The sequence below is a fragment of the Macaca nemestrina genome, chromosome 2 (assembly GCF_043159975.1).
Source record: "Macaca nemestrina isolate mMacNem1 chromosome 2, mMacNem.hap1, whole genome shotgun sequence".
Lineage (NCBI taxonomy): Eukaryota > Metazoa > Chordata > Mammalia > Primates > Cercopithecidae > Macaca > Macaca nemestrina.
Window position 1 is genome coordinate 29,489,153 of NC_092126.1, and position 10,922 is coordinate 29,500,074.

A 10,922-nucleotide genomic window follows, 5' to 3' on the forward strand; every position below is an offset into this window, starting at 1 on the left:
TATATCTGTAGGAGTAGGTGGTTGGGAATTAGGGGTAATGTTGGCCTGATAAACAAAGTTGAGATGAACACAGACATCAAGGGGCTTTCATCCTGATTTACATTTAGTACCCTGGGCTGAGGCTTCTGGCTCATCAATGTGGAGTCTGCCACATGAAAGTAGTCTTGCTGGTATAGGCTACCTTAACCAGATGGAGAGTCAGAGTTTAGTTCTCCTGAGTCAAACTTGATTCTCACAGGCATGGATGGGACTCAGATGTGTCTACATGGGTTGGAAGGGCACCTGGATGTCAGCTAAGGGTCTGGTATAGCTAAAGACTACAAAGCAGATGTTTGGGCCTGATACATAGGAGTTGTCGCTGTCTCTCAGGTGTATCCACAGCACCAGGGAGTGCCAGATGGTATCAAATATACAAGAGTAAACTATTGTGTTCTGACTAATCCAAGAAAGAACGGAGACACCAAGGACTACCAGGTGCATCCTTCAGCAGTAGATGCCAGCAGGGATGGAATTAGTTATACTTCAGAGCTCACCATTCCAGGAACAGCATAGATTACTAAACAAAGATCTGAGAATCTGTTTCCTCAACACCTTAAGAAGACAGTAAGTCTTTTTTCTACGTTCAGCTGTTCTGTTGAGAAAAAAAATGGTTTGGGGTCCAGCTATGGGAGAAGATTTTGAAGAAACATGATCTCCATTAGATGATGTTACTTAAAGAGAATGCCCAAATTACGGATCACATAAGGAAACATCCAAAAGAACTGATATTGGATAGGTGGGTACTTATGAGGAAGAGCCAATAATTGATGGAGAAATGTTAAAAACTGCATTTTCCTTGCATACTCAAGATAAAAATCAGTGTGAGTGATTTTTTGACCCAATTTCCTTTGCTTTTTTGTCTTAGCAATTGTAAAAGCAAATCCCTATTGCTTTGAAAATGGGTAGATAGAGGGCATCATAATGTCCCATACCTGATGCCTTTAAGATAGCCAAATAAAGGGGTCTTCCTCTGCTCAAGCTCCACAACTTATTTACATTTTTGTTATTCTTAAAATTTATGCACGTTTCTGTATAAATTTTAAGGTTTATTTAAATTGAAGGTTTCTGCCTAGTAGAGAACCTACTAAACATGTTTTTAAATATTATCTCTTGCCCCTATTCACACCAGCACCCAAGGGACTATACAAACTTTTTTCCCTGACATTTGAAAGCATTAAAACAGCTTCAAGGCTGAAGGAAACATTTTCCCTATAATCCCTGAAAAGTTTAGTTGCTAAGGAGACAGAGGCCTTAGTGACCAGGTAACAAGGCCTCTGCAGTATATTCATATGGTTATTCAATGCAGGAGCAGAAAGCAAGGGACCATTGGAGAGTAGAAACATAGATTTCCCAGTATCTTAAACCTAAAGACCTCACTTTGCACTTCTTAAAATAATATTGTTTTTGGAAAGATTGCAGTTAGGGCTCTGTGCCACCTTGATTTGTTATCACCCAATTGAAAAACACACATCATCCTCAAAACAGTTACTTTCTAGAGAAGAAAGGGTCCAAGGAGCAAGTTTCAGGTAATGACAGAATAAATGACAACCACCCACCATACACTCTACTTCCAAGGGAGGCCCCAAAAATCATCCCTCTGTAATGCAGCTAGAAAGGAAGTGAAAAGAATGCAATTCTAAAATAGAAAGAAAAAAAAGTTGATGAATAGATAGAGCAAAAATATAAGAGCAGTTCAAGTTTTTCTAAGTATATCAAACAAATCATGCTTGTCCATACTGAGTGGCTTTTGTTCATATTCTTTTCATCATAGTCATAGAGTTGGTGATATGGTTTGGCTCTGTGTCCCCACCCAAATTTCATCCTGTAGCTCCCATAATTCCATGTGTTGTGGGAGAGACCCTGTGGGAGATGACTGAATCACCGGACGTGTCTTTCCCATGCTGTTCTCATGATAGTGAATGGCTCTCAAAAGATCTGATGGTTTTAAAAACGGGAGTATCTCTGCACAAGCCCTCTCTTTGTTTGCTGCCATCCATATAAGATGTGACTTGCTCTTCCTTGCCTTCCTCTATGATTGTGAGGTCTCCCAGGGATGTGGAACTGTAAGTCCAATAAACCTCTTTCTTTTGTAAATTGCCCAGTCTTGGGTATGTCTTTATTAACAATGTGAAAATGAACTAATACAGTAAATTGCTACTGGGAGTAGGGTGCTGCTGTAGATGCCCACCAATATGAAAGTGACTTTGGAACTGGGTAATAGGCAGGGATTAGAACAGTTTGGAGGACTCAGAAGAAGACAGGAAAATGTGGGGAAGTTTGGAACTTCCTAGAGATTGCTGAATGGCTTTGCCCAAAATCCTGATAGCAATATGGACAACAAAGTCCAAGCTGAGGTGGTCTCAGATGGAAATGAGAAACTTGTTGGGAACTGGAGCAAAGGTGACTCTTGTTGTTATGTGTGTATTTTGCCCCTGCCCTAGAGATTTGTGGAACTTTGAACTTGAGAGAAATGATTTAGGGTAGCTGGCAAAAGAAATTTCTAAGCAGCAAAGCATTCAAGAGGTGACTTGGGTGCTGTTAAAGGCATTCAGTTTTATAAGCGAAGCAGAGCATAAAAGTTTGGAAAATTTGCAGCCTGACAATGTGATAGAAAAGAAAATCCTATTTTCTGAGGAGAAATTCAAGCTGGCTGCAGAAATTTGCATAAGTAATGAACAACTGAATGTTAACCCCCATGACAATGAGGAAAATGTCTCCAGGGCATGTCAGAGGTCTTCACAGCAGCCCCTCCCATCACAGGCCTGGAGGTCTAGGAGGAAAAGGTGGTTTCATGGGTTAGGCCCAGGGTCCCTGTGTGTGCAGCCTAGGGACTTGGTGCCTGCATCCCAGCCACTGTAGCCGTGGCTGAAAGGAGCCAATGTAGAGCTTGGGCCATGGTTTCAGAGGATGTGAGCCCCAAGCCTTGGCTGCTTCTACATGGTGTTGAGCCTATGAGTGCATAGAAGTCAAGAATTGGGGTTTGGGAACCTCTACCTAGATTTCAGAACATGTATGTAAATGCCTGGATGCCCAGGCAGAAGTTTGCTGCAGGGGTGGGGCTCTCATGGAGAACTTCTACTAGATCAGTACAGATGGGAAATGTGGGGTCAGAGCCCCCACACAGGGTCCCTGCTGGGGCACTGCCTAGTAGAGCTGTGAAAAGAGAGCCACCATCCTCCAGACCCCAGAATGGTAGATCCACTGACAGCTTGCACCATGCACCTGGAAAAGCTGCAGACACTTACCACTAGATGGTGAAAGCAACCAGTAGGGAGGCTGTACCCTGCAAAGTCACAGACAGTGAGCTGCCCAAGGCCATGGGAACCCACCTCTTGCATTGGTGTGACCTGAACATGAGATATGGAGTCAAAGGAGATCATTTTGGAACTTTAAGATTTGACTGCCCCACTGGATTTTGGACTTGCATGGGTCCTGTAGCCCCTGTCTTTTGGTCACTTTCTCCCAATTGGAATGGTTGTATGTACTCAATGCTTGTACCCTCATTGTATCTAGGAAGTAACTAACTTGCTTTTGATTTTACAGGCTCAAAACCAGAAGGGACTTGCCTTGTCTCAGATGAAACTTTGGACTGTGGACTTTTGAGCTAATGCTGAAATGAATTAAGACTTTGGGAGACTGTTGGGAAGGCATGATTGGTTTTGAAATGTGAAGATATGAAATTTGGGAGGGGCCAGGGGCAGAATGATATGGTTTGGCTCTGTTTCCCCACCCAAATCTCATCTCGTAGCTCCCATAATTCTTGTGTGTTGTGGGAAGTGGGAGATGACTGAATCATGGGGTGTGTCTTTCCCATGCTGTTCTGGCAATAGTGAATGGCTCTCACAAGCTCTGATGGTTTTAAAAATGGGAGTTTCTCTGTCCAAGCCCTCTCTTTGCCTGCTGCCATCCACGTAAGATATGACTTGCTCCTCCTGGCCTTCTGCCACAATTGTGAGGCCTCCCCAGGGCTGTGGAACTGTAAGTCCAATAAACCTCTTACTTTTGTAAATTGCCCAGTTTCAGATATGTCTTTATCAGTAGCATGAAAACACATTAATACAGTTGGTTAGAGTATGTGAAAGCTAATGAAATCCCCATGCCCCCAGAATGCACCACAAACTCTTCTTAGCTGTTTTCTTCTTGTGATTAGAGGAAGAAAAAGGAGAGTTAAGAAAGGGCTGAGAAAGGATGCACTATCAGGCAATATTCTCAATTAGCCTAAACTTTATGCATACTTTAATATAAGATGGAAAAGACTGAATATTTTACTTAACACATTCTAACACATGACAATGAAATAGATGTAATTTTGCATATTCAAACAGGTTGCTTCCTATATCAACCATCAACCAGGTTCTATTACTTCACCCTGTTCATTGAAATTAGCAAATAAAATTTTGAGAGTAGAAGCAACACTTCATCTTGTCTGACCTGCCTGTAATGCCCTCTTTCAATATAGAAACTACTTTGAATTTAAGGGAACCAAAATGCCAAATCACAAGAAAAGGGAATTCTATCACCTGGCCAAAATTCCTCCTAATCAAAGGCCAGAAATAACTGTCCTCATAAAACATGACTATTTTTACCCCTTTCTTTTCTTTTGACTCCAATTTTCTTATATGATTAGCAAAAAAAATTATTCTAATAAACTGGCTCATGAGGAGATTTGAGGTTAGGCAACTATATTTATCAAAATACAAAGTACACAATTTGAACAAAGTTTATTGAATGGGCCTGGCACAGTGGCTCATGCCTGTAATCCCAGCACTTTAGGGGGCCAAGGTGGGAGGATCGCTTGAGCCCAGGAGTTTGAGACCAAGCTGGGCAACATGACAAAACCCATCTCTACCAAAAAAATGTACAAAAAAATAGCTGGGGGTGGTGGCACACACTTGTAGTTCCAGCTAATGGGGAGGCTGAGGAGGGAGAATTGTTTGAGCGCAGAAGGTTGAGACTGCAGTGATTATGCCACTGCACTCCAGCCTGGGCAACAATGTGAAACCCTGTCTCAAATATATATATATTTTTATATATATTTATATATAAATAAATATATTATATATATTTATATATATTTATATATATCTATATATATATAGAGAGAGAGAGAGAACTAATTTTAGTTCTTTTTAAAACAAAATTCTGTCATAATTCACAAGAACATCATTATTTTTAAGTCAAACTATTAAGCAACAGAACATGTAGCTGGTGTAATGCATGTTTTCTTGTCTGTGTTACCCTCACCACTGTTTAAATGAGTTCTAAGTTACATGGTTTTGGGGTTCCAAGACATGGTAGTTGGTTTTTGTGAAAACCTGTGCTCACAAGAGAATTATGTGTACAGTGAACACAGGGAAACCTTGCATGCATTTTTTCTAGTAATAATGGACAAAGAAGCAGCAGGAAATAATATGATAAACATAGTAGATGCTTAATACATAATTAAGTAATGAGTAATTGCTAAATGTATATATAGTACATTATTTTATGGCCATGTAATACTTAGCTTATTATTATATACGCAAGGTTGTTTTGAAAACTTTAAAATGTATTAATTTTTCAAACTTTTACCCCATAACATTAGCCTGGAAACATGTCATTATGCTTTATCTGTTAAGCAAATAAGTTACTAATGGCATTTTCAGAAGGCTATAGGCCATGAAAACAGACACTTTTATTCCAACTTCATAAAGATTCACAGGAAGAAGGTAAAATAGCCCACAAAAGGTGATAGAATGACTAAAATAATGACAATATCTTACACTTGTATTAAGAATTTATTTGGAGTAGTATTTTTTCCAATAGAATAATTCCAGAATGATACTATTCAAATGAAAGTTCTGAGTAGTGGGTACCTGAAACAATTTTAATGTTTTGACTTCTGACCTGACCTTCCCACCTTTCTGAAAGCTTTTTAGTCATTGGAATTTAAACTTTATTGCCCAAGATGCTGGCCCAATATTAATGCTCCCATAATAAGTCACTATTCCTTTTTACACAACACTCCATTTCCCTCATATAGATCAGAATTTTTCAATTAAACTCCTATTTAATTTTTCTCTTCCCTTTAGAATACTAAAAGGGATATTGTTTTCTGATTCTTCTTAATTGTTCTCCTTTTTCTGATCCAAATCAATTGAAACATCATAACAGCTTCAAAATTAATTACACGATTTCCCCTCTGCTTGGATAGATATGTACACATCTCAGAATGTGACGGCTGTGTTCGTATTACTAATTACTCACGAAACCCTTTGATGGCTGTGTGTTTGCACTGGCTCAAATGAAATAGCCCACCTTTAATTGGGAGTTGCTTTGTTAAAAAGAAAAGAAAAAGACAAGATACAGGCATTGATGATTTTAGTTTTCTGTGATTGAATGGAATCTCCTCAGTATTTTTTGTCCTACTGGCTCAATTACTGTTTTTCTTTTTTTAATCAAGTTTACATAAAAAGGAGCCAACCATTTGACTCAAAGAGAGTAATTTTTGTCTGGCGGGGAGAGCTGAACAGGTTCCATTCAATCAGAGAGAGAAGACCTGCCTTTCCATAGCCCTAACTAATCTATAATATGGGGAAGTCACTAGAAATTGTTTTAAAACTCTTCTTCATTGTTTCATCTTTCTCCCCATGTTAAGTAAAGAATGAACTTTAAAGAGAAAACACCTTAGAGAATCTGGATTAATTTGGAATTTTTTTGTTGATTTGTTTGTTTTAAGAGTAAGAGGAAATGTGGTTATCATATTAACAAAGAAGAAAAATTTCTAGAGAAATACATTAGAGATAAAGAGTCATTTTTTTATTGCCCCTAAAGTAAGTATCAAAGAGCTGCCTCAGAGGGCTGAGTAAGGTGGGCATTCCACAACATCAACAGGGACCTCGTACAGAGTTCCATATGCAGAAGTCACCCTGTAGGATTGTGCAACATGGTGCCCAGATATTTGTGCAAATGGGAAATTGTTGTGTGTGATACTTTAAAAATCTTTTTTCTTACATAAGGACTTTGTTATTTTAAGATAAATCAGAAATTATTTTTCCTCTCAAATGAGAAAAAATATTATTTGTACTCTCCACAGTACCTAGTTCTTGGTGCTCTATAAATATTTTCTGAGGGAACAAATGAATGAGCAAAAACTACTATATTTTTGGTTTTCTTCTCTTTAGCCTTCTTTTCTCTACTTCTGCAATCATTTTCTAATATAACAGTTGAATATAAAACTGTTATATATTAGAAAAAGCAAAATCAGAAGGCATTTTTGCAAAGTACAATGTAGTATGATGGCTTTTCGTTTTGAAATTTGAATTATCCTTCTTAAGTTTAGGATGATTTGGGGGTAGAGGTGGGGAAGAGTCCTTAGCAAACTGGAACAGTTGCATCGATCATTTGTTATTAATTATAAGTTATATAAGTCCCAAAGAATTCCTAAGCCAACTGGAAGGGCTATGTTAGTCTTCAGAAAAAAACCCCATAACTTACTGTCACCTTGTGTTTAAACCAGAAGCTCTATAATGTTTCTTTCCTCCTAGCAGCTCACTACCATCTAATTTCCCAATAAATGTGACATCATTTTTCAATCCATAATCAAAATCAGATTTTAAATATTTTAAATATGTTTGAGAAAAGCAGCATCTATTTATATTTATATTTACACTATCTGATATCAAATTATTCCCTACAAATCTTGCATGAAAGACAGGAAGGAGAAAAGGTAAGGAAATAGATGCCTGTTATCAGGAGATGGATAAAAAGAAGGAAGGAGATGGTTCAGAAAAAATGAGTCTCAAACATTACAAAATAGCCCTTCTTTGCCCACTTTCAGTCCTTGTATCTCTGAAAAAGCTCAAACCTGAAATAAGGTCATACACACCCTGGGAAAAAATTAATAAACAAGTTTAATTAGAAATGAACCATTGGTACATTGGTATTCTACTTCTGCCAAGTGTTTGGGTGGTTTCCATAGTACACAGCTGTATCATTGCTATGAAATTACTAAGTATAGAAGGAACCCACCATTATCCAACTCACAATAATACACTCTTTTACAGTTTTCCAAAAAAATGGACACAAATATCCTTTGGGTATGACCTTCTAGTTCATCATCAAACCTATAAATGCATTCTTCAGCCCTTGGAATAAACATTTGTACTCACTGCAGAAACTTACTAATCAGCCAAGGGAAAGAATTAATTAAAACTCATCCAATAGATTTATATCATTCTTAACTGTGAACTAACAATATGGTTCCCAAGTCTGAGATAGAAAATGTTTTGGTAAACTCTAGATTTAAAAAAAAAAAATTAATTTTTTTAATTTTAATTTTTAGATTTTTTTTTATTTTCTAATTTGAGGGGGAATTCTAGATTTTATCAGCGGGATGGAGAACAGGGAGTAACTAAAGTCGTGTGCAAGAGGGAGTAGAAAGGAACAGCTGTAAGAAATAATACATGCAAAGACCGTGGTAGAGAATCTCCACATCTCAAGTCCTTCCGTGTCTTTAACGTTACTAAGGTTGCGTTTTAAGGTATGGAATGTTACATTTTTGTCTTTGTTTGTTTTTATTGATATAGCTTGACATGGCCCTGCTGAACTTTTGAATCTAGGAGGTGCATGATGAAGACCATAGGTGAGAGCTAAAAGCCTCCTTTAGTGTGGCTCTACAAGAGTTTATCACAGGGAACTGAGGAAGATGAGTCCCTAGGAAGGCAAAAAATTTAAATGCTATGGTGCAAATTAAAATCATTTTTATCAGAATATTTGTGACACATAATAGCATTCAATGAATACCCTCTCATTTCCCACTAGCCAGCAATAATGTCATACTTTCTGGAGAAAGCGGGCTAATAAAAATAATTTTTCATCTATATCGAGTGCCTACTATGTGCCCAGCACTTTACTAGGTATCTTTGATTCTTTTTAAAAATTCTCTTTGTATGTAAGTAGTTGCCACTTTCAATATTCTCATCTGTTGAACGCGGCTGCATTTCCTGCTGCATTTCTTCCTCCAGAATGAGGTTAAGCCTCTCTGTGGGATAACTCCTTTGCCTGCTCCCTCAGCTTTTTCCTGATCACCACAGCTCTATCCTCCATGTTTATATAATTTCTTATCCATAACACTCTCCACTTCCAGTGCTAATCGGGTGCATTAAAATAAAATAGCAAATGTGATGAGGGAAGTGTACAGTACAAAATGATACTTATAACATCAAGCACTTTCAAAAGTATATAATATTTGCATCAGGTCATCAAATATATTTCCTACTGCAGGACAGTGCTTTTGTTCTCTGCTTTCTTCTAACGTGTTCCATCTCTCACAAGTGAAAATATACTTATCTTTACCAAGCCATTATTACATTATCTTCAACTTGCATCTGTTATTACTCAGAGAAGAAAATATCATCATTCTATATGAACAGAGTACAATCCTAAGCAAAATATAGTATAAATGCATTTGTCTATAGCAATGTTCCCTTTAAACATGTTGGAAGTAAAAGCCCTCAAATTCCTTCATTGTTTATAAGTCCAAAGCTAGGATTCCTTCAAGAATCTGGATGCTCAAAACCGCAAATTAAAAAGCATACTCTGAATGTAGCTGGATATCTTCCACCATACTACTTTAAAGAATATATTAAAGGGAGGGCGAAGGCAGGTGGTACATTTTTAACTGGCAGCTGAATATTTGCTTGGCTTAAAGCCAAATGAAATAACACAATCCTAACTGACTGGTACACTTTCTCTCTGATCTCTTTAAATTTCTCTTTTGCAAATTCTTTATGACATTGAAATTTCTTAGAATTCATCAATATTATAAAACAATGAGATGGTTATAAATGAAGACAGCTAGTAACAATAATCATAATAAAATGACTATCTTTTACTGAGGATTTAAAATGTTCTTAGACTTTCTGTGATCATTATGTCCCGTGAAAACTGCAAGAGGTATACTGCACTCCCATTTTAAAGATGAAGGCACTAAGATTAGGAAAAATTACATCGTTTGTTCAAGGTTCTGGAGATAACTAGAGGGAAGACAAGATTCAAACTCAAATTTATTATTTGTTTGTGTATTTGTTTTGCTCCAAAGCCCATTTTTCTCTACTCTAGTCCCAATACTCAGGTTGCCTATATTCCCTTCCCTTGATTCCCTATCTTTATAGAGTGCTATCTGAAACTTTTTCAGGTTCTGTTGCTGACTCCAGAGAGAATGCCACTAGAAAGTGACTGTTTCCAACTCTGCTGTTCACAGAATGGCTCCCACGTGGCTGGTACTCAATCAGTGTTAAATAATAACAGCTCAACCCAGTAATGAGAAAGCAGGAAGTGCTCCCTCTTTATACTTTTAATGACTTCATAGGGTTCTTTTTTGTTAATTGTTTAATCACAAATTTCAGTTATTGCTATTTACATGCTCTTTTTCAACTTTTGAATACAGTCTTATTTCTATTTTGCCAAGCTTTCGGAAACACCAAATTAGAAACAAGCCTATTGTCTTTCACACAATTTCTGCGCTGTGAAGAATGAAAAACACCACCAGAGTGCCTGCGTGCCTAATAAGGGAAAAAGAAAGAAAGGAAAAGAAGCCATTGTAAGTTGTCTAAGGAATAATACCGTTAGGTCAAGTGCCTCAAAGGCCGAAAGTCACTCCTTCTGTAACAGAAAATACACCCATGCCACCTTCATAATGCTAACAGACAAACCAAGGAGGCTTAACTTTATACAGGTAGAAAATCAAATGGAAGTAAAGGAGTCATTGAATAAATGTAAAACAGATAGGCTTCTGTGATGGTTTGAGTGATTGACCTCTTCTTCAAAGAAAAAAAAAAAACAACACAGATTTAACACTCAGTCTTGGTGAGTGAAATTAAAGATTAAAAGAGAAAAAAAAA

The 10,922-nt window shown here is 37.5% G+C and overlaps 1 long non-coding RNA gene across 1 annotated transcript; it reads left to right on the forward strand.

The window, feature by feature from the left end:
• Positions 1–8,596: 8,596 nt before the first annotated feature.
• Positions 8,597–10,626, forward strand: LOC139361742 (uncharacterized). The gene is made up of 3 exons (XR_011619332.1): positions 8,597–8,662; positions 10,217–10,301; positions 10,490–10,626. It is a non-coding gene; the product is annotated as an uncharacterized lncRNA (long non-coding RNA).
• The last annotated feature ends 296 nt before the right edge of the window (positions 10,627–10,922 follow it).